Source organism: Chrysemys picta, chromosome 1 (assembly GCF_011386835.1).
Source record: "Chrysemys picta bellii isolate R12L10 chromosome 1, ASM1138683v2, whole genome shotgun sequence".
Classification (NCBI taxonomy): Eukaryota; Metazoa; Chordata; order Testudines; family Emydidae; genus Chrysemys; species Chrysemys picta.
In genome coordinates this window covers 54,404,082-54,427,249 of record NC_088791.1, presented here as the reverse complement: position 1 = coordinate 54,427,249, position 23,168 = coordinate 54,404,082, and the positions used below count along the sequence as shown (strand labels likewise).

Sequence of the window (23,168 nt, the reverse complement as noted above, 5' to 3'; positions counted from 1 at the left end):
GGCTTCCTTCCTTCCTGGCCTGCAGGTTGATTCAGCAGCCTCCTAGGCTAGAAGGAGGTATGACAGTATTCTCCCTCCCCTCTACAAGCCCCAGCTTCTTCTTACGTCTTCTGCAATTAGCAATCACAACTGCCACCTCCCCCTTCCAGCAACCTAAGTGAACATCTACATAGAAATAAAACCAGCTGCCAGCTTTTCCACCGCCCTAGGCAGCGGAAGGTCCCGCCCCGAAATGCTGCCCCCCCACAGAGGCGGCAGAAGGTCCCGCCGCTGAAATACCGCTGCGGTCGCCGCCCCCCAAATTGCAGCACCCTAGGCGACCGCCTAGGTCGTCTAATGGGTTGCACCGGCCCTGAATAAAACCCCTGCAACATGGCCATGGTGGGTCAGCTGACTCAGCCCATTACACAAGGGCTCGGGCTACAGGGCTACAAATTGCTGTGTAAATGTTCGGGCTCGGCAACCCTCCAGCCTCGCAGAGTCCCAGAGCTCAGGCTTCAGCCCAAGCCCAAACATCTACACAGCAGTTTTTCAGCTCCAAAGCTCAAGTCTTGAGATCCCAAGTCAGCTGCCCCGGGCCAGCTGCATGTTTTTATCCCCATGTAGACATAGCCTAAGAGGTCACAGATGTCAGCACCATGCACCCCACCCCACCCAGCTCAAGCCTGGAAGCTTTGGTAATTATTATGGTCTAGGTTTCCTTTCTCAGCCCTTCTGCCTCAGCCAGGCATGGAACACATTCGCCCTATCACAAGTGCCAAAAGGGAATACATGGGAGCATGGGGATGCTACAATCACATGCCATTTCCTTGGGAAAGCCCCATACATGACTAGTCGCTATGGTGGTGAAGAGGAGCTGTTACTTTATATGCCACTGGCAGTGTAGCCAGCTCTCCCAACTTTATCAGGAGACTCACCATACTGGAGGGCTTTCTTAAGGTCCCAGTTCCTGGAGATAGTGTGAAATTCTCTGCTTTTCACCCATCCCCCTTAAGTATGTTTCCAGCTTTAATGGTTGGGGAGAAAAGCTTGAAAACATGATCCCAACCCAAAAGAAGCTCAAAAGCCAGAAGGGAAATAAGAAGACAAACTTTATTTTAAAATGTTGAGATTTTTAAGCTAATCTCATGATTATTTGACCCTGATTCATTATTTTTTAACATTTCATGTTGGCGATACTGGGAATTCCCATTACACAAGGAGGATCCTCAGCCGGATATGCTAGCTTTACAGCTGCTTTGTGCCACTACAGTACTGCAAAGCAAGCATAGAAGAGCCAAGAATCTGCCCTGGATAACCTATTTGTTGTAAGAATTGTCCCTTACACAAGTCTATCATGTTATTTGAGTAGAATACCATATTTGCTGTATCTGATAACATTTCAGATGCATTAACGCATACCTTTAATCAACAGTGGCAAAGTAACACCCCCTCTTTGTAAGTCATTGAATGATTATAAAACAATATGAACAATCACTCAGGATCCATTTCTGTAAGCTAACATTTGTAGTCTGCAATAATGCAGTTCACTTTCCACTAATTGACAAGTTAAGTAGTAGGAAATTGAGTTGAATTAGGTAAATGGCAAAACTCTGTTCAGCACTTGTTCATAGAAGGATATAAGCTGCAGATGAATTATTCCTCTGGTCTAGTGCACACTATTCAAATAAAGGTCAATACAATTCTGGAGAAATCTGAAGCTGTATCTCACTGTGGTAAATACCTTTGTGAGCATTAAGCAAACATCTGAAAATAGTGGGGGTTAAGAAAGGAATTTAATTTAAAAAAAAGCAAATGCATTTCAAATTAATGACCTCACATTTAACAACCTCTTAGAAAATGTAATACTTGTAAGCTTCATTAAAAGTATTTTTCTTTACTAAAATCATCTATCCCTGTTGATAATATAGAATCATAGAATATTAGGGTTGGAAGAGACCTCAGGAGGTCATCTAGTACAATCTCCTGCTCAAAGCAGGACCAACACCAACTAAATAATCCCAGCCAGGGCTTTGTCAAGCTGGGCCTTAAAAACCTTTAAGGCTGGAGATTCCACCACCTCCCTAGGTAACCCATTCCAGTGCTTCACCACCCTTCTAGTGAAACAGTGTTTCCTAATATCCAACCTAGACCTCCCCCACTGCAACTTGAGACCATTGCTTCTTGTTCTGTCATCTGCCACCACTGAACAGCCGAGCTCCAACCTCTTTGGAACCCCACTTCGGGTAGTTGAAGGCTGCTATCAAATCCCCCCTCACTCTTCTCTTTGGTGACTAAATAACCCCAGTTCCCTCAGCCTCTACTCGTAAGTCATGTGCCCCAGCCCCCTAATCATTTTCGTTGCCCTCTGCTGGACTCTCTCCAATTTGTCCACATCCCTTCTGTAGTGGGGGGACCAAAACTGGACACAATACTCCAGGTGTGGCTCCACCAGTGCCAAATAAAGGGGAATAATCACTTCCCTCAATCTGCTGGTAATTCTCCTACTAATACAGCCCAATATGCCGTTGGCCTTTTTGGCAACAAGGGCACACTGCGGACTCATATCCAGCTTCTCATCCACTGTAATCCCCAGGTCCTTTTCTGCAGAACTGATGCTTAGCCAGTTGGTCCCCAGCCTGTAGCAGTGCATGGGATTCTTCCTTCCTAAGTGCAGGACTCTGCACTTGTCCTTGTTGAACCTCATCAGATTTCTTTTGGCCCAATCCTCCAATTTGTCTAGGTCACTCTGGACCCTCTGCCTACCCTCCAGCATATCTACCTCTCCCCCCATCATAGTGTCATCTGCAAACTTGCTGAGGGTGCAATTAATCTCAGCATCCAGATCATTACTAAAGATGTTGAACAAAACCGGCCCCAGGACCGACCCCTGGGGCACTTGGCTTGATACCAGCTGCCAACTAGACATGGAGCCATTGATCACTGCCCATGGAGCCCGACAATCTAGCCAGCTTTCTATCCACCTTATAGTCCATTCATCCAATCCATAATTCTTTAACTTGCTGGCAAAGAAATATCATAATTCCATTAATAATCTGAAGAGATTTATACAACCGTTTCTTGGTAGAACAAAATCCTTTGCCCATCATAACATCCAACATTTAAAAAAAAAAAGTTTGTAAAATTAGAGCTATCAGCATCTACAGCTGAAGTGTAACTTCTTGATGTTTCTAGAGTGCTACAATGCACTAAAGTTTTCCAACATGAAAAATAAAGTATAAAAAAATCTGGTTATACGGATGGACTTCAGATTTAGACCAATGTATTAGATTCAGTCCTAAGTTTCCTGCTAAACCTGGGTAAAATTTGATCATTCTCAACAATAAAATGATGTACATGCATTTGCTAGTCCAATATCAATAAATAGTTTTTAATAATATTGCCCTTTTACTATTTTAGACCATTTAAAGATTCTTCTTTTTCAAATCAATAGATACAATACTATATGCTATACTGCAAGATGGACTAATTCATGAAAACATTCTGATTTTTAATTATATTGGATCAAATAATCACAATCAATCTAATTAGATTTATGATTTTAATTGGAAAATTCTATGAAACAAACCATCAAAATGTAGAGCAGGAAGGGACAGAAGGTCATCTAGTCTACCACCCCCCATGCTTTGAATGAATTAAGTATACCAGGACTTTCCGTGACAGGGGTTTGGCTAACCCAGGGGTAGGCAACCTATGGCACGCATGCCGAAGGCGGCACGCGAGCTGATTTTCAGTGGCACTCACACTGCCCAGGTCCTGGCCACCAGACCGGGGGGCTCAGCATTTTAATATACCGTATTTTCCGGCGTATAAGACGACTGGGCATATAAGACGACCCCCAACTTTTCCAGTTAAAATATAGAGTTTGGGATATACTCGCCGTATAAGACTATCCCTCTTCCAACGCACACCAAAAAAAAATTAAAAAAACATCAGATTTGATTTCAATATGGTAATTTTAATTCAAATGCTTATGACATGCAGGTACTTAGCAGGAAAACTGTCACTTATAAACATAAGGCTGTTTGTCATCAAACATGTAAACATAAAACAGTGCAAGTGGATTAAACTTTTCCTAATTCACTCTAAAGCTGAAAGGAAAGATAAGACAATAAACCCATGGGAGCTGCCATGCTGTTTGTTTTCTAAGCTGTCAACCAAACTGGAACTGATGATGATAGGAGGAAGATAACAAACAAGAGAGAGAGAGCAAGTGCCGGGCAAGTCCCTGGCCAGTTAGCAACGCCCATCCTAACTGCAAGCTACGGTATTTTTACAGGTTTTGCTGGCGTGACAGTTTCCCTTTAAAAGCCTTCAAAATCCTCCTGTTCGTCATCTGATATCATAAGTACATCAATGACATCTTGTGATACATTTGTAAGGCAGTCATCGTATGGATCAAATTCCGTATCAGATGGTGTGGTCTCAGTTTCGGCTTCCTCTTCATCTTGCCACAAGTAGTCGTCCTCCATACCATCTAATGAATTTGATATGCCACACTTCTTGAAAGACTTGATTACTGTTTCTGCATCAATATCATTCCAGGCTTTTATGACAAACTTGCACAAAACATCCAACTGTGGAGCACGCATGTTTCCTCCTTTTGTGAATGACTTTTCGCCGCTAACCATCCATTCATTCCACTGTTCTTGAATGCGATCTTTAAATGGCTTGTTTAGGCACACATCCAGTGGCGGTACCAACGATGTCAATCCTGCAGGAATAACTGCTGCATCTGTGTTTAGTCTTGCAAGCATTTGCTTGGTGCTGGGAGTTAAATGAGCCCTGAACATATCCCACACCAGTAGACTACATTTTTGAATAAGTCCACCTGGTCGCCTGCTCCATACATTATCAAGCCATAGCTTTACCCCTTCTTCATCCATCCAGCCTTTTTCATTCACATGTACAAAACAACCAACAGGGAACTTGAATTTCGGCATTGTTTTTCTTTTAAAAATAATCATTGGTCTCAGTTTGGCGCCATCAGCTGTGCATCCTAGTACCACTGTAAAACTGGACTTCTCATGTCCTGTTGTTTTAATTAAAATTGTTTTTTCACCTTTTTGATGGACAGTTTTATTTCCAACCATATCAAAATTCATTGGAGTTTCATCCATATTTCCAATACTACTTAACGCATAGCCATGTTTAGTGCGCTGTTGTATTACGTATCGATGGAAACTATTTACTTTGCTATCAAGATCTGCAGGTAATTTTGGGGCAATTTTCATCTTTTGCCTCAGTACCATATTATGCCTTCCCATGAATCTAGTACACCAGGATACAGTGGCCTTAAATCTGTTGCTGTGATCTGGGTTAGATTTGGCCCACTGAAGTGCAAACAAATGTATTTTATTTCGTGTCACTACATAACCGTTTTGGCGATGCTCATTCACCATGTCTGCTACATGTTTTTCGAGTTCTGGCCAATGTGGAGTGCCTCTTCTTAATGCACACTTACCCCTTGGCATACTCTTTAATGCTTTTTCATTTGCTTTCCAGTCCCGAACCATCTTTTCTGTTACTCCATATTGTCTTGCAGCAGCGCAGTTATTATGTTCCATGGCAAAGTTTACAACTTTAAGTTTGAAACTGGCTTCATATTTCTTTCTTCTTGCTGGTGGAGCCATGATGGGGTTTTGACTGTTGGACATTTGTATACTGTACTGTATGTACTGGTGCTATACTGTATGAACAGGTACAGATACTGGTGCTGTACTGTATGTGGTACCCAGTATACAACAACCAGCCAATCACGGCAAGCGATGTACCTTACCGCCGATTGGCTGGTTGTTGTATACAAAGCCTGCTTGGATTGGTCAGCTCTCCCTGCCTGCCCAGCCCTCCCTGTCTCCAAGACTATCAGAGCGGTAGCGCAAACACGCCTCTTTCACCCGTCTGGCCCGCCCTTGTATCCTATTACCTCCTTCTCTGCCTCTCAGATCTCGCACATGCGCGCCTGCGCCGCTTCACTGCAGTCCTCAGGAGCGAGATCTGAGAGGCAGAGAAGGAGGTACGGTAATAGGATACAAGGGCGGGCCAGACGGGTGAAAGAGGCGTGTTTTTCTGGGCACAGCGCCGCTCTCTCTCTTTTTTCCATACCCCGGGCGTCCCGGACGCCTGCAGCTTGCTCCGCCCTTCACTTACACCTTCCCGGTGAGGCGCCCCCTCACCTCGTCATCGGGTGGGGATGCGGCCGCGGCCGTTTTTGAGCTCCCCCCACCATATGCGGCGACCGCAGATTCTCCAGTCCGGCTCGGAAGTTTCAGCACCCGCCCTATAAGACGACACCCGGCGTATAAGACGACCCCCGACTTTTGAGAAGATTTTCCTGGGTTAAAAAGTAGTCTTATACGCCAGAAAATACAGTAATTTTAAATTAAGCTTCTTAAACATTTTAAAACCTTGTTTACTTTACATACAACAATAGTTTAGTTATATATTACAGACTTATAGAAAGAGACTTTATAAAAACATTCAAAGGTATTACTGGCACGCAAAACCTTAAATTAGAGTGAATAAGTGAAGACTCAGCACACCACTTCTGAAAGGTTGCCGACCCCTGGTCTAACCTGTTCTTAAATGCCTCCAATGACTGGAATTCCACTGCCTCCCTAGATAACTTGTTCCAGAGCTTAACTATTGTTATAGTTAGAAAGTTTTTCCTAATATCTAACCTAAATGTCCCAGGCTGCAATTTAAGCCAATTACTTCTTGTCCTATCTTCAGTGGACATGGAGAACAATTGATCACTACCTTCTTTATAACAACCTTTTACATATTTGAAGACTTATGTCCCCTTTCAGTCTTCTCTTCTCTAGAATAAACATGTCCAATTATCTCAACCTTTCCTCAGAGGCCATGTTTTCTAACCTTTTATCATTTTTGTTGTTCTCCTCTGGACTCTCTCTAATTTGTGCACATCTTTCTTGAAGTGTGATGCCCAGAACTGGATGCAGTACTCCAGCTGAGGCTCACCATTACTGACTAGAGTGGAACAATTACCTGCTGTGACTTACATATGACACTCCTTTCAGTAAACCCCAGAATGATATTGCAAAATATTCTTACACAAAACCAAGTCATTTGCAAATGTAAAAATTTAACCTTACCACTTTTCAGTAGGGAAACCATATTTTACATAAAATAAAATCTCAGAAAACATACTAGAAAAAGTTACTTTATAACACATCAGTTAAATATACCTCTACCTCGCTATAACGCTGTCCTTGGGAGCCAAAAAAATCTTACCGCGTTATAGGTGAAACCGCATTATATTGAACTTGCTTTGATCCACCGGAGTGCGCAGCCCCACCCCCCCGGAGCACGGCTTTACCATGTTATATCTGAATTCGTGTTATATCGGGTCGCGTTATATCGAAGCAGAGGTGTAGTTAACAAAAACTGAATTGTCTGAAACTTTGGATCACCAATGCTTTAAGATGTAAAAGCAATCAGGATTAGTAATAAATAAATTACAAACAGATTAATAACAGATCAACAACAGAGCATTAGAAATGAAGAGCTAAGGGCTTGCCTACACAAGGACATCCAGAAAAGTAAATTAGTTAAACTACATTAAACCTGTGTGAACACTTTCATTCAAAATTAGGCAAACCTAAAGGGTTCCTCTGTATCACATTAGTGTTCTATATCCTAGTGTTTCTCAGATTTTTCTTGAAAATACTGAAGAATGTTGATGAGAATGAAAGCATTATTATTTCTAGCAAATGACAGTATTTCTTTTCATATAAAAGATTTTGTAATTTTATAAGCATACATCGTATATCTATTTACAACCTAGCAGTGTAAAAGTTTAACAAGCCGCACAAATTAGACTATATGTCAAAAGCAAGTTTTTATAATTCCAACAAACATAAATAAGCCAAAAATACTGAAAGCCAATGAAGAAAACTAAAATAGGGGGTAGCATATGAACATTTGTCATGACTAATAACACTAGTTATGTCTCATTTTGAATTAACTGAAATCTTTTGATAGAGATAAGAGTAAAGCCAATGAAAAGGGAAGTGCAGTAGTCCAGCCTCAGGTCACGGTGAAAGCACACGCAAGTGACATGATATCTGAGTACCCTAGATGCAAGCTAACAATATTCCAAATATACTAAAATGAAAAATCAAACACTTGAGCAAGTTTGTATATAAAGTTTAAAAAAGTTACATTTTCCTGTTGACCTCTCCCCAAGGTGAACTAGAAGCAGGTCTCATCAATGAAGAATGTCATTCAGGCAGGAGGAAGATAATGTAGACTATGTAGCTCTGAATCAGTAGAGTAAATTCAGGACAAGTTAAACTGCACTAGAGCCTGGACTAATAAACGTAAAAACAAAGCCATCATTGGCATCAGAAGCTCATCATTTACAAACATGTGACTAAATTGGACATAGTAACATCTTTGTTCTCAATTGAAAGCAGAGTTGTCAAAGGAAGTGCAACATGGAAAATTCACTTTAAAAGCACGTGAATGTAGGAATTCTATTTTGGGGTTTAGCTGTAAAAGAGGCTTCAAAGATGTGGGTTCCTTAATCAGAGATTTTATATCAATAAAAAAAAATGATAAAGTTAAATAGCTTTACTGCTCTAAACCTGAAGAACAGAAATGGTAAAAACTCTTCTGTGAAAGTGATAGAAGTGTGAGTAAAACATTAAATTATAACCTTTTCTTGCTTATTTGATGTTTCAAATAGTGTTAACTGTCTGATGCAACAGAAAGAGCATTATGCCACATTTACAATACAAAAGTTAAATGTAGCAGTTTTGAGGAAGAGAGGACTTCCTTTTTTAAAGTAACAGTTAAGTTAAAATTCAAAATAAAAAAGTAAAAAAGAAGATGCACTGATCGGAGATGTAGGGATATCGGCATACTGCACAACTCCTCTTGTTCATTATTCACTAAGATCCTGATACCAGGAAAAGGGAAACATTTTTCAACATCACCATTAGCCTGAACATCCCAGTCTTATTAAAGGCAAATAATGAGAGATCTGATGAAAAACCTCTTTAGTATCCACGTGGAGAAGAGGAAGTTTCCAGACACAGCCAGAATTAAAATAGAAAAGCCCAATTACCTAAAACACCAGTTGGAGACAAGGGCTTTTATTCAGTGGCACTATAGATCACTAGAAAGGAGGGTTCTCTTGGCCAAGCACCATCATTCTTGTGTCAGTGTTAGGAGGAGAATCTGGTTTTGCCCTGGGCAAGGCGGGGCTGAAGGGGAAGGCTCTAGGGTGCAGGAAGAGGCTGTAGTAGATGACAGCGAGAGGGGAATGGAAGGAGGAGATCCAGGGAAGTGGAAGCATGTGACTGTGAGAAGTAGGCCAAGGAAAAGGAGGGCCAGTGAGGGGGGAATAGAACTCAGGAATAGGTTTGAGTGTTTGGAGAACGAGGTAGAGGGGCAGCAGGTGGTGACTGAAGGTGGGAGGGTAAGGAAGAAAAGAAGAGCTGCTAGTCCGAGAGAGAGGGGGGAGGAGTTGATGGAGACAGCACCAATTATGGGCCACCAGAGGATACAGGAAGGCATAAGGGGGAGCATAAGGGAAGATAGGAGCAGACACAGGTCAGGACTAGAGGGATCGGAGACTAGATTACTAGATCACACTGTTGCCAGGCAACGGCAGGTGTATGTAATTGGAGACTCTTTACTGAGGAGATTGGACAGGCCTGTGACCAGGGCGGACCCGGAGAACAGAAGGGTGTGCTGTCTACCAGGTGCAAAGATACGCGATGTGGACCTGCGGTTGAAAAGGATCCTAAAAGGAGCAGGTAAGAACCCCTTGATAATCCTTCATGTAGGAACGAATGACACGGCTAGGTTCTCGTTAGAGAGAATCAAGGGAGATTATGCCAGGCTGGGGAAGACTCTCAAGGAGATAGAGGCTCAGGTTATCTTTAGTGGGATTCTGCCTGTTCCGAGGGAAGGGCAGCAAAGGGCTGATAGGATTGTGAGGATAAATAGTTGGCTAAGGGAGTGGTGCTATAAGGAGGGCTTTGGGATGTATGGCCACTGGGAGGCTTTCGGGGACAGGCACCTGTTCTCGCGGGATGGGCTTCACCTGAGTAGGGAAGGAAATAGACTTCTGGGAGGGAGGCTGGCTCATCTTATCAAAAGAGCTTTAAACTAGGAAGTTTGGGGAGATGGTTGGGAGATGCACAGTTAATCTCCACGCCAGTTTCCGGTATTGAAAAGCTGAGTGTAATAAGAGGAGACATAGCCGGGGAGATGAGATTGGACATAGGAGGGACAGGGGGGACGAACACAAAGAGGCCCGCAACATACAGTGCTAGTAATGGGAGACAGGCTAAACAACATACATTAGGCTGTTTGTACACCAATGCGAGAAGCCTAGGTAATAAAATGGAGGAATTGGAGCTCTTGGTCCGAGAATTGAAACCGGATATCGTAGGAATAACTGAAACGTGGTGGAATGGCAGTCACGACTGGAACACAGGTATGGAGGGGTATGCGCTGTTTAGGAAAGACCGGGATAAAGGTAAAGGTGGGGGGGTGGCATTGTATGTCAATAGTGAAATAAGCTGTAAAGAAATAATAGTGGATGGAATAGATAACACAGAGTCCGTCTGGGCGATACTCAAGCTGGGTAAAAGTACTACTAGAGCCTCTCCGGAGATAGTGCTTGGGGTGTGCTATAGACCGCCGGGATCGACCCAGGATATGGATAAGGAATTGTTTAATGTATTAAGGGAGGTAAATACTAATAGAAACTGTGTAATTATGGGGGACTTTAACTTCCCGGATATAGATTGGGGAACAAACGCTAGTAGCAATAATAGGGCTCAGATGTTCCTAGATGTGCTTGCGGATCAATTCCTTTATCAAGTGGTAGCTGAGCCGACGAGGGGGGAGGCCATTTTAGATTTGATTCTGGTAAGTAGTGAGGACCTTGTTGAGGAATTGGTAGTGGGGGACAACTTGGGCTCCAGTGATCATGAGCTAATTCGGTTTAAACTAAATGGAAAGAGTACCAGAATTAAGTCAAAGACTAGGGTTTATAATTTTAAAAAGGCCAATTTTAACAAATTAAGGGGACTGGTAAGGGAAGTGGATTGGGCAAACGTATTAAGGGACCTAAAGGCAGAAGAAGCCTGGGATTACTTTAAGTTAAAGATGCAAGAGCTGTCAGAAGCCTGTATCCCCAAAAAGGGAAAAAGATTACTAAGCAAGAGACTTAGACCGAGCTGGATGAGCGACCGGCTGAAAGGGGCGATTAGGAAAAAACAGAAAGCGTACAAAGAGTGGAAGAGGGGAGGGATCAGTAAGGAAACTTACCTTAGTGAAGTCAGAGAATGTAGAGATAGAGTGAGAAAGGCCAAAGGCCAGGAAGAGTTGGACTTAGCGAGGGGAATTAAAAGTAATAGTAAGAGGTTTTACAGCCATATAAATAGGAAGAAAGCAAAGAAAGAAGAAGTAGGACCGCTAAAGACTATAGCCGGAGAGGAGATTAAAGATAATCTAGGCATGGCGCAATATCTCAATGAATATTTTGCATCGGTGTTTAATGAGGCCAATGAAGGTATTAGGGATACTAGCACCGTTACAGAGGGGCATACGGGATGGGGGATTACCGCATCCGAGGTAGAAACAAAACTAGAACGCCTTAATGGGACTAAGTCGGGTGGACCGGACGATCTTCATCCAAGAATATTGAAGGAATTGGCGCGGGAAATAGCAGGCCCATTAGCGACTATATTTAATGAATCTGTAAACTCGGGGGTAGTCCCGTTAGACTGGAGAATAGCCAATGTGGTTCCTATTTTCAAGAAAGGGAAAAAAAGTGACCCGGGTAACTATAGGCCTGTTAGTTTAACATCAGTAGTGTGCAAGGTGCTGGAGAAGATTCTGAAGGAGAAACTAGTTGAGGACCTTGAAGTTAATGGCAAATGCGATAAATTACAGCATGGTTTTACGAAGGGCAGATCGTGCCAAACGAATCTGATCTCCTTCTTTGAGAAAGTAACGGACTTATTAGATAAGGGAAATGCGGTGGACCTAATATACCTGGATTTCAGTAAAGCGTTTGATACAGTACCCCATGAGGAACTATTGGTTAAAATGAAAAACATGGGGATCGATATGAAAATCCAGAGGTGGATAGGGAATTGGTTAATGGGGAGAATGCAGCGGGTCGTATTAAAGGGTGAATTGTCGGGTTGGAGGGAGGTTACTAGTGGAGTGCCTCAAGGTTCGGTTTTGGGACCCATCTTATTTAATCTATTTATAACTGACCTCGGGACCGATTGCAAGAGTGGGCTGATAAAGTTTGCGGATGATACGAAGGTGGGAGGAGTTGCAAACTCGGAGGAGGACAGGGATACTCTGCAGGGAGACTTGAATGAGCTTGTGAATTGGAGTATCAGAAATAGGATGAAATTTAATAGTAAAAAGTGTAAGGTGATGCACTTGGGGACGAATAATAACAATTTTAGTTACAAGATGGGGACGCATTGGTTAGAAGTAACGGAAGAGGAGAAGGACCTAGGGGTCCTTGTGGACCGCAGGATGACTATGAGTCGGCAATGTGACGTGGCGGTGAAAAAAGCCAATGCGGTCTTGGGATGTATTAGGCGAGGTATATCTAGTAGAGATAGGGAGGTCCTGCTTCCGTTGTATAAGGCGCTGGTGAGACCTCATTTGGAGTACTGTGTGCAGTTCTGGTCTCCAATGTTTAAAAAAGATGAACTCAAACTGGAACGGGTGCAGAGAAGGGCGACTAAGATGATCAGAGGAATGGAAAACCTGTCGTATGAAAAGAGATTAGAGGAGCTTGGGTTGTTTAGTCTGACAAAGCGAAGGCTGAGGGGGGATATGATTGCTATCTTTAAATATATCAGAGGGGTTAATACAAGGGAGGGAGAGGAATTATTCCAGTTTAGTACTAATGTGGACACGAGAACGAATGGATACAAACTGGCCGGGGGGAAGTTTAGGCTTGAAATTAGACGAAGGTTTCTGACCATCAGAGGGGTGAAATATTGGAACGGCCTTCCGAGGGAAACGGTGGGGGCGACAGACCTGTCTGGTTTTAAGATTAAGTTGGATAAGTTTATGGAGGGAATGGTTTAATGATAAAACATAGTAGCCAAGGAAAACCAAGCAATGGTACATGAACAGCATAATGGCCAACAAGGGTCAGGCTAGAGACTCTTGCCTATATGCTCGGGGTATTACTGATCGCCATATTTGGGGTCGGGAAGGAATTTTCCTCCAGGGTAGATTGGCTGAGCCTCTGGAGGTTTTTCGCCTTCCTCCGCAGCATGGGGCAGGGATCACTAGCAGGAGGGTCTCAGCCGATTGAAGTCACTAAAACACAGGATTGGGGACTTCAACGGTAGAGTCCAGGGAAGGGTCTCGCGGCCTGCAGCATGCAGGGGGTCAGACCAGATGATCATAATGGTCCCTTCTGACCTTAATGTCTATGATGTCCATTGATTTTGATTAACTTGTAACCATTTATCTGAAAGTAGATTTAAGCTCATGGCAAATTGTATATACCACTGGAATGTATATACAAAACAGAACATCATTAAAAAAGAACAGTGCTAATATAAAATTGTGAGTGAGAGATAAGGGATACACACAGTATGATATCTTTCAGACTAACTTTTTTCATTATGCTTATAGCAGTTGTATAGATGGTCTGATTCTGCTAATTTATTGGTTTGTACAAAATATAAGTTGGAGACATTTAAAGATTGAGGTTTTTATGCTTTTGCCCCTTCCTTTTCTTATTTAGAAAGATGAATCTATTTCAGTTTTAAATCTAAACTGAAAGTATCTGTTTAATGCTTTTAACTATATTTGACCTACAGAACATCCTGAGATTATGTGCAGTATAAATGCATTACATCATTATTAGCAACAAATAAATCAGGCTTTGAAAAGACAAAAGACGCAGAATACATTAACATCTTCATCTGAAACTAGTTTCTGGGCCAGATACTAGGGTGTATAGAAAGCTATAAGCTATTGTGCTCTAGACATCACCATACCAGTCTAGTCAGAGTTCTAAATGTGGTCATACTGTAAGGCATTAACATCCATTAAATATCTGACCTTCTGAAATTCTTCTCTATAGAATTTTCCCTAAATGTGCTGGACCTAATACATTAAGAATTAACTTCTTAGTACCAGATAGCACTTGTGATTTCCATCTTGTTAATTTTAACCCCTGTGCAACCATAGCTGCTCTGAGAAAACAAGGTCCTTTCTTTACAATTTAGTGACAAATGTATATGTAACACCGATAGACCCCGATTGTCGGCAGGCAGGATCGAACCCGGGATCTCTGGAGCTTAGTGCATGGGCCTCTACTGCATGAGCTAAAAGCCAACTGGCTGTTAGCAAAGGCTGTAGAGCAGACTCATTAATCTCTCCCTCTTTCTCGCTTTCTAAGTAGTCTCGGTGCCACTCTATGTGACAGAACATCACAACCAGGAGGTGTGTGGGTTACTTATAGATGGATTCATTGATAAAAAAAAATATCTGCATTCTGTTATAAAAATAGGTTGAGGGCAAAACTGATTCTGTATAACAGTTCCTATTAAACAGGCTGAACTTCAGAATGGTCCCACGCACATGCAAAGGACAACTCAGAGATTTCCAGTTTCACTTACAATTTCATACCATGCACATGATTTAATATCTAATATATAACATGCAATACTTTAAACTGCATGACTACTGCTCTCAAGTCCATACAGGAGAGCCTGCAGGCATAGCCAAGCCATTCAAATCTCGTAAAACCACACTGTGATCACTCACTTCAATCCTGCTTAGTTTGAGAGATTTGATGGCATCCACAGCACAAGATAGTAAGAGATTTTAAGAAAGCATTGTAAGACATCTTGTAGAGTATCTGGGAGTACTCATTCCGAAACTAGAGCCCATAACTATTTGTGCCGTTGAACCACTCTTTCAGTTTACAAACATTAAGAGCAGAACTGAGCCTAATTCAGGCTGCAATAAGCAATGAAAATTTAACTATAATACTTTTTGATGTACTACTTTTTTGATGTTGCAATCACTACTCGTATTTACTGACCATGAACTCCTTTAGGAATAGAGTAGTTTTTACTGGAGGTTCAGGTGATGTAAAGGGATGTAACCCAACAAGAGGAGGACAAGTAATTATTGATAGAAAATGTCAGAAATCTTTATGCATGATATTAGTCAAACTTATTTAACTTCCCATGTATTCATATCGATAATATTATATAATTATTTGACAAGGAACGTGTTTTCAAATAGTTTATTTACAGGATTCCTATTTAACTAATGTTTAAACTAAAAAAAGCGGTCTGAACAGGACCATAGGCTGGGTATGCATCAACATGTTTTCATACTAGGTTTCAACTGAGGCCAACCAAATCTTCCACAGAACATTACTCCCAGAAGACTACATTTAACTAACAAAGATGTGTCTAAAACATAGATGAGAGAAAAATAAGCTCTTATATAAATTCTGAAGCTATTCAATGCTATACAATTATCGAGCAATCAAGCACTGAAAGAATTGAGTAGGCATGGAAAACTGGATTTTAACTAATACCGGCTAGGACATTTCTTGTTCAGTCAAGTGAAATCACAGCAATGCAACACAGGAGGCCTGTTTTGATTGGGACTCATGCAGCATACTTAGTAATTCTTGAAGTATAGAATAATACTTTACTGCTTCACCTTCCGCATTAAGTTACAGAATTAACCACTTCAGCTCTATTGGAGAAAGTCATCCAAGGACTAAACTGAAATTTATGAAGAATTATACAGCCAATGTTTCTGAGGCTTTGTAAGAACTGTAAACTCTGTCAATTGAAACAGAATACAAAAGAAGAACGTTTTCAAAAGCTCTGTATTAAAGGCTTTGTCCAGCTATGAGAGATGACTGACTTTTTATTCAGAAGCTTGCTGTGTCATATACTTGTGCTATGCTGAGAATGTTGTATGCTGTCACTGGTATTTTTCTCCAATGTTGGAAAATAGCCAATAAAAGAAAAATGAGAAATTGTTTCAATAAAGTGGTTTTCTGAATACTTTTATAGGGAGATTCTGTTTCCATATGATTCTTCATCAACAGAACATTCAGATACTTGTCTGATACAACTTCAGCAGCATCTTTCAAAGGAGGATCTAAGTTGAAATGCCAAATTTACTGAGGGTAGGTCTACACTTACCTCCGGGTCTGGCAGTAAGCAATCGATCTTCTGGGATCGATCCCAGAAGTGCTCGCCGTCGACGCCGGTACTCCAGCTCGGCGAGAGGAGTACGCGGCATCAACGGGGGAGTCTGCCTGCTGCATCTGGACCAGCGGTAAGTTCGAACTAAGGTACTTTGAATTCAGCTACATTATTAACGTAGCTGAATTTGCGTACCTTAGTTCTAAGTGGGGGGTTAGTGTGGACCAGGCCTGAGACTCACAACAACTTTGTGCATGTGTGCATCTTCATTCATTTTATTACAAACAAAATTAGCAATACATGTTTTATAATCTGAGGTGTTACTTGTCATGACAGTAGGTTTAAAACATTTCAGACAAAAAGGGAGAGGGTGGGAAGAGACACTGTCAATTTAGAACTTTATCCTGTTCTTTTTGACATATACATGCCTATTCCAGAGAGTGTCCCACTTATCTATTGTGAGATTCGGGATTGTCATCTTGTGCTTGGCACTGTGCTCTTTATTAGTATGAAAGGTGAGGCTGTGTTTCAGCTTCCAAGAAGCATTTAGAAGGTTATGCATTTTTAAGCAGACATGCATGACAGATATTAGAAAGATGTATTCTTATTAAGTAACTGCATGTCTATAAGTATGGAATACTGATAATTTGTGCAAAACCAAATCTAAAATAACTTAATCCCTGGGTGAAAACCAAAAAAAAAATTAAAAATTAATTCTAATGAAGTTTTTCCCAATTTTCATCTTAAATATTATTACTAATACTGCTATTCCAGATTCTACTTCCCCTCTCTAGCCAACATGCTGTTGCTGGCCAACATGCTGTTGCTTTCAGATTCTCTACTATATCATAGCCAAGAAAATAAATTTCCTGTGGTAGAGAAAGTGACTAACTGCGAGTGACAGCAGCCAGCAAATTATACCAACATCTTCACGCAGTAGCACAACTGAACAGTAACAGTAATGGAAAGACATGTATGGGAAACAGAGTCATAGATTGCAAGACCAGAGGAACCATTAGAGTCACCTAGCCTGATTTCCGGTGTAACACAGCCCATAAAATCTCACCTAGTGATTCCGCTATCAAGCCTAATAATTTCTCATGCGTCTAAAGCTTATCTTTTAGAAAGACATACATTGTTGATTTATAGACTCCAAGAGATGGAGAACTGAGCACATCCCTTGGTAAGCTGTTCCAACATTAAATCACCCTCACTGCAAAAACTCCGCATTTATTTCCGATGTGAATTTTTCTGACAAACTTCCAGCTTCTGAATCTTGTTATGCCTTTGTCTGCTAAATTTAAAAGGCCTCTAGTATCATTTATCTTATCCCCATGTAGCTACTTATAGTCCATGATCAAGTCACCTCTTAACCTTCTCTTTGGTAAGGTAAATAGATTGAGCTCCTTAAGTCTGTCACTGCAAAGCAGATTTTCCAGACCATCAATCATTGTTGTAATGATCTAAGTAGCTTCAATTCTCGATGCTACAATAAAACAATCATGAAGGAATAACAGAGCAAAAAGCACAGATATTTCCACAGACTGGTTAAAAAAATTTATATTTACCCTAGACATTTCCGAAGGGAACTCAATCAACATATTCACACAACTTAAATGATTTAGCTGACAACAGTAGATGCAACTCAGATATTGGATAAATTATTAATTTTCCCATAACACAGAATCTATTCCAATAGAAAAAAAAAGATCAGTTCTACTTTAAGAGCTTTGGCATACAAGTTAGTCCAATACAATCTTATATAGAACTCTGATCCTTCTTTAATGACCTGGGAAACCTAATTGGGATTGAAACTCTCTTCTTCCGATAGGAGTGAGATCCTTTAATTCATGGATGAATTTCCTATCTCACAATTTAGATATTACTCCTACAAATGTTCATAAGGAAGACCCAGAGATTTGAAATGTCAAGATACTATATTGCCAAAATGTGCATGTCTTAAAATAAAAGGCAATAAGTTATAAACACCACTGTGGAAATTTTACAGCGTCAAGCTGAAATTGAATTATCCACAGCACTGCTGAGAAATAAAACTAAAAATTGCTCTGACTGAAGATATACAGACAGTACTTTGTTATCTGCGGTGTTTGGAACTAGATACAACTTTACATAATAAACGTCCTCAAAATACATCAGAAGAACTTCAAAACACTAAAATCATATGGACAAGCTGACTCATTAAATTAACCCTCAAATAATTGCACCAAAAATACTACATATGGATGCTATTTCCTCTGACACATATGTTAAATGAAAGTTTCAGAAAGCTTGTATTTGCTTGCTTTTTGGGAATCTTAACCCCACACAATAAATAAATATAAGCATTGTGAAAACTGTACAATTTGTAACAATACAAAGTTTTAAGTATATAAAAAGGAGACATTGTGCAGAAGCAAATGCCTCCAGTCTTCATTTTCTGGGACTCAGTCATTTTTCCCTTACCAACATAAGCATCAACCCACCAATTGTTCATGACAATTTGGAAGATCAGTCCTCTTTGCTTAGAAAACCAAATTATGAGATGAAAAAGGCATCCCTGCTTTAGAGGGTTGAAGAGGGAATATCCCATTACTGTGAGCAGCAAACAGTCACAGAAACAAGTGGAAGCAATTGAAGACAGTCATGCCAAAACTGGTAGTAAATGTTATTCAGTCCCCACTACTCTGATCATGCAAACTGAAGGAATCTGTTAAATCCTACACAACATAAATCGGAGAGATAGTTGCTGAAATAAGTTGAGGCCATTTCCTTTTCAGGATGATAGGCTCAGAAGAGAGTCTGTTTGATGACCTGAAAACCACCCATAATAACCTGACGGGCCAATCAACAGCAAGATGGAAATCCTGCTGTCCACCTCAAAGGAGGTTGTGTGATATCTTGCCAGGGCACAGAAGATGCATGGGACACACACCAAGCAATGTTCAGATTCCACCCTAACAGTTTATTTACTCTATATATAATTTGTTTCTCTACATGTAAAGTAGTTAGCATAATAAGTAATAATTAACAATTACAATTATTTTAATTATTGTTAAACTGTTCAGAGCAATAGATAGGCCGGAGACTCCCCTTGTGATAACAAGTCTGGTACATATCAATTTCTTTGTTAAATTGATGAACTCATATAAGCTTGCAGCGTCCAGTGGGCATAACTGGACACTGCAAGACGGAGGTTCCTAGGGTTGTGTCTGGGACCGGAGATATTGGCTAGCGTCATTCGGTTGTACAATCCAGGGAGCAGCTTACATGCCAGCGGCTGTGCGTGAACAGCCCAGGAGTGGGGGTTCTCACAGCAGAGCAGGGTTAGGCTGGCTCCCAGAGTCTAGGATTGGAGTGACCTGGCACATCACCAGTCCGGATAACAGTAGGGGAACGTCTCACACACACACACACACACACACACACACACACACACACACCCACCCCTATTCCTTTTTGGGTCAGGATCCCTACAATTACAATACTGTGACATTTCAGATTTAAATAGCTGAAATCATGAAATTTATTTTTAGGATTTATTTTAAAAATCCTAAAACCGTAAAATTGACCAAAGTGGACCATGAATTTGGTAGGGCCCTAATAATATTTATGGAATGCAAACTTAAATCACAAGAGTTCAAATGGGAAGATGAGTCTAAGTTATACTCATCCAGTCAGGGGACAGAAGTATACCATGTAACCTATGTACCCAATCAAATCATCTAAAATTTCTATTTTTAATATCAAATAAACAAAGTAATATTAATAGTTCACAAGTGATCCACTGGGTGAAATATGTACACATTCAACCTGAGCTAATAGTTTTAACAATAAGCAACTTATGAAATTCAACCTTTGTTTACAGATATTCATAAACAGAAAAAGTTACATTTGATTAATATATGATTTGCTGTGAATTATTTACCTCACTCTTGTCAAGAGCGAATGGAATTGAGATGAAAGAGGACGGGTCACTCTCTTACATTTTCATTTCTCTTATAGCCCTAAATCAAATCTAAGTAGAAAAGGCTACACGCTACATTTGTCTCCAGTACGTAGCAGTTAACTGGGAAGCTTAGAGACTAGCTCTGCTTCCAGCTTCAAAAATGATGTGAAGAATACATTTGGTTTATGTGCTATGTTGAAGAAGTTTTTTTTATAACAGGACTATTGCCCCTGTAAGGGGTCAATATACAACAGTTTGCTACTTTAAATGGAGTTACAACACAGCCCAGTTTAATCACAAACTGGATTAGTTTTCATTAAAGAATAAAACAAGTTTATTTAACTACAAAGAAAGACTAAGTGAATACAAGTACAAGGTATGAAAGTCAGAAATGGCTATAAGAGAAATATAGTCACTAAAACTTAAACTAGACTTGCTTTAAGGTAAAATCCTTACATGTTCCCAACAATATTGCTAACCAAATTTTCATGTCAGGATCCCTCCCAAAGTCAAAAGGCTGGTTCCTTTGTCTTCTTAGGTGAAAAAGAGAGGTTGAGAGAGAAAAAAAAATACCTGAGGTGGTTTTGCCTCTCAATTTTATAGCCCAGTCACCCTTTAAAATGCATTTTCCAGAGGCTTACCCCTAGATAAAGTTCCTTCCCACTGTGAGGACAGAGACATGGAGTCTCATGGTGAAAGAAGTTCCATGTTGGTGTTTGTTAAAATGCAGATCGTTCTGTTCCTGTCCCTTTCTGTTTCCGAAGAATGGCCACTTGACTGGGGTTGCCAATCAACTTTGATGACTCCTGGCTTGAGGCATCGGTTTGTGCTTTTCTTTGAGAAACAGGTTTACCCCCTGCCCAGATTTGTCCAGTAAACACATTTCAGTCATAATTTCAGTTTCTGTTCATAACTTTACATATGATGATACTACACACATTTCACCACAATATTACTGACCAATGAGTTATTAGTTTTCAAATGATTCTTCACAAGGCATATTTGGTACAAAGATTATTGCAGTAGTGTGTAGGGTGTGAATACAGGGGTACATTCAGTCACAGCCTACTAAAAACAATGTAATGTGTACTGTTTTGTCTGTTTTATTTTTTAGCACATACCACTCTGAAATACTAGCTTAATTAAGAAATCTAACGTTCCAATTTACCATGGCATTTATCACTGCTGAGATACAAATTAAGTTACACAGATAAAGCATACTAAGACCAAAAGATTTTTATACTGCTTGTTCCAGACGTTTCTGAGAGCTCAAGAAAAACACCAGCAGTAGCAACCAAAGTAAATATCACAAAATGAACACTGTTCTTATTGTAAGGGTGAACAAAATAATAAATAATGGTATCCCACAGGTAAAATTGGCAGACCACTTAATTCTTGGTGATAAAATTATATGGGCTAACCCTTTTTTTAAAATGCCCATCACTATTGTCTAAGCTCCTTTTTCCTCTCTGCCTTTTCCCTTTCCTTGCCATTTCTTTCTCTCTCCTGCTGCCTTTTCTGTCTTCAACGAGCAATTTATCTTGGGTCACCATGGATTCTTCTATAGCAGTTCACCAAGGGTCTCACTGGTTTGGGCCATATTAAGTTCCAGTGCTTTATAAGTCTTGAACAATTTCCCCAAGATCAAATAGGGTTTTTTTTAATGCCTGTTATGCCAGGCATTGTTTGTTCTACTATATTGTCCAAGGTCATTCCTTTAGAAATGCTTACCCGGAGAAGGTGGAAAAGCTGTTGTGACCTACTTTAAAAGATTAGTATGCTGACATTGCTTTCACATAAACATTTTATTAATATGATTAATGACATAACCAAACAATGTAATGGGATGTTGGAATTATTTACCCTCATCCGAATGAAAAAAAAAAAAAAAAAAAAAGATGTTCAAGTAAGAGGTACATGAGATTGGTAGATGTGAGTGTGGCAGGCCTGAATTTTGTTACAATAAATTTTTTGTTTGTGGCTTCTCCACGGTTTGTTTTTTCATGCATAATTTGACTTCGTTTTAAAATCAAAAGATGGAGAGAAATGCTGCCTTCCTCTTGGATTAGGATCTGACCACAGTGATGCTTACATGTATCACCTCTAGGCTAGCTTGTGATTTGTTGTATCTAGGACTGAAGATGGAAAACATATAGCACTTGTGTAGAAAACAGCAGCTCATCTCCTCAGTTGGACAAGAGCACTTCAGACCTGTGCTTTGCACCCTCCATTAGCTCCTACCTCCCTTTTATTGACAACTTAAGACTTTTCAAAAGCACCTACGTCATGTAGAGGTCTAAGTTCTATTGACTCTTCTGAGACAACACAAGTCCTAGGACAGAAGTTGTGAAAGCTCGAGATGTAGCATTCTTGGTAAATTTTTCTCTTAATTAATTGGCCTCTCAGAGTTGGTAAGACAACTCCCACCTGTTTATGCTCTCTGTATGTGTGTATATATATCTCCTCAATATATGTTCCATTCTATATGCATCCGAAGAAGTGGGCTGTAGTCCACGAAAGCTTATGCTCTAATAAATTTGTTAGTCTCTAAGGTGCCACAAGTACTCCTGTTCTTATTCTTGGTAAAGAGCATGTGATTTTGGGATAAGCTACTAGAGAAGACTAAGCCCAAACCAGGCCATCTTCAGAACATACTGCAAGACCCACTTTCTTGTCAAAGCTGTCCTGCCATAACAGATGACAAGAAATGCTAATTGAGAGTGAGGGGGTTAAAAAATAGAACGCGCATAGAAGAGGCTCCGACAGCCTGCAACAGCCTGTGGAGAGTCCTCGATCATGTTCACTGTGAACAATACCTGTTCAATGCTGAGATACTACTATAGTATCAGGAGTAACAAGACATTCTGGAATACACAGACATTTAACATGCGCAGAGACAGTATGAGGTTTTTGGGGATCCTCAGCTTTCCCCCCCTACTTTACACTCTGCTTCCAAGGAGGCAGCAGAGGGGGTGGCGATTGCAGGGGTACGGATGAAGTAACTGGTC

At 40.6% G+C, this 23,168-nt stretch overlaps 1 protein-coding gene across 4 annotated transcripts in view; it reads right to left on the bottom strand.

Annotated features, from left to right (window-relative positions):
• The window catches only part of CNTN1 (contactin 1), a 447,411-nt gene that overhangs the window by 376,056 nt on the left and 48,187 nt on the right, over positions 1-23,168 (bottom strand). The window contains exon 1 of one of the 4 annotated variants that reach the window (XM_065557061.1): positions 8,185-8,338. The exons of the other annotated variants lie outside the window; for them this stretch is intronic. The gene's annotated coding sequence lies outside the window, so the exon portion shown is untranslated. Of the gene's footprint in view, positions 1-8,184; positions 8,339-23,168 lie in introns of those variants that run through there. 4 annotated transcript variants of the gene reach the window in all.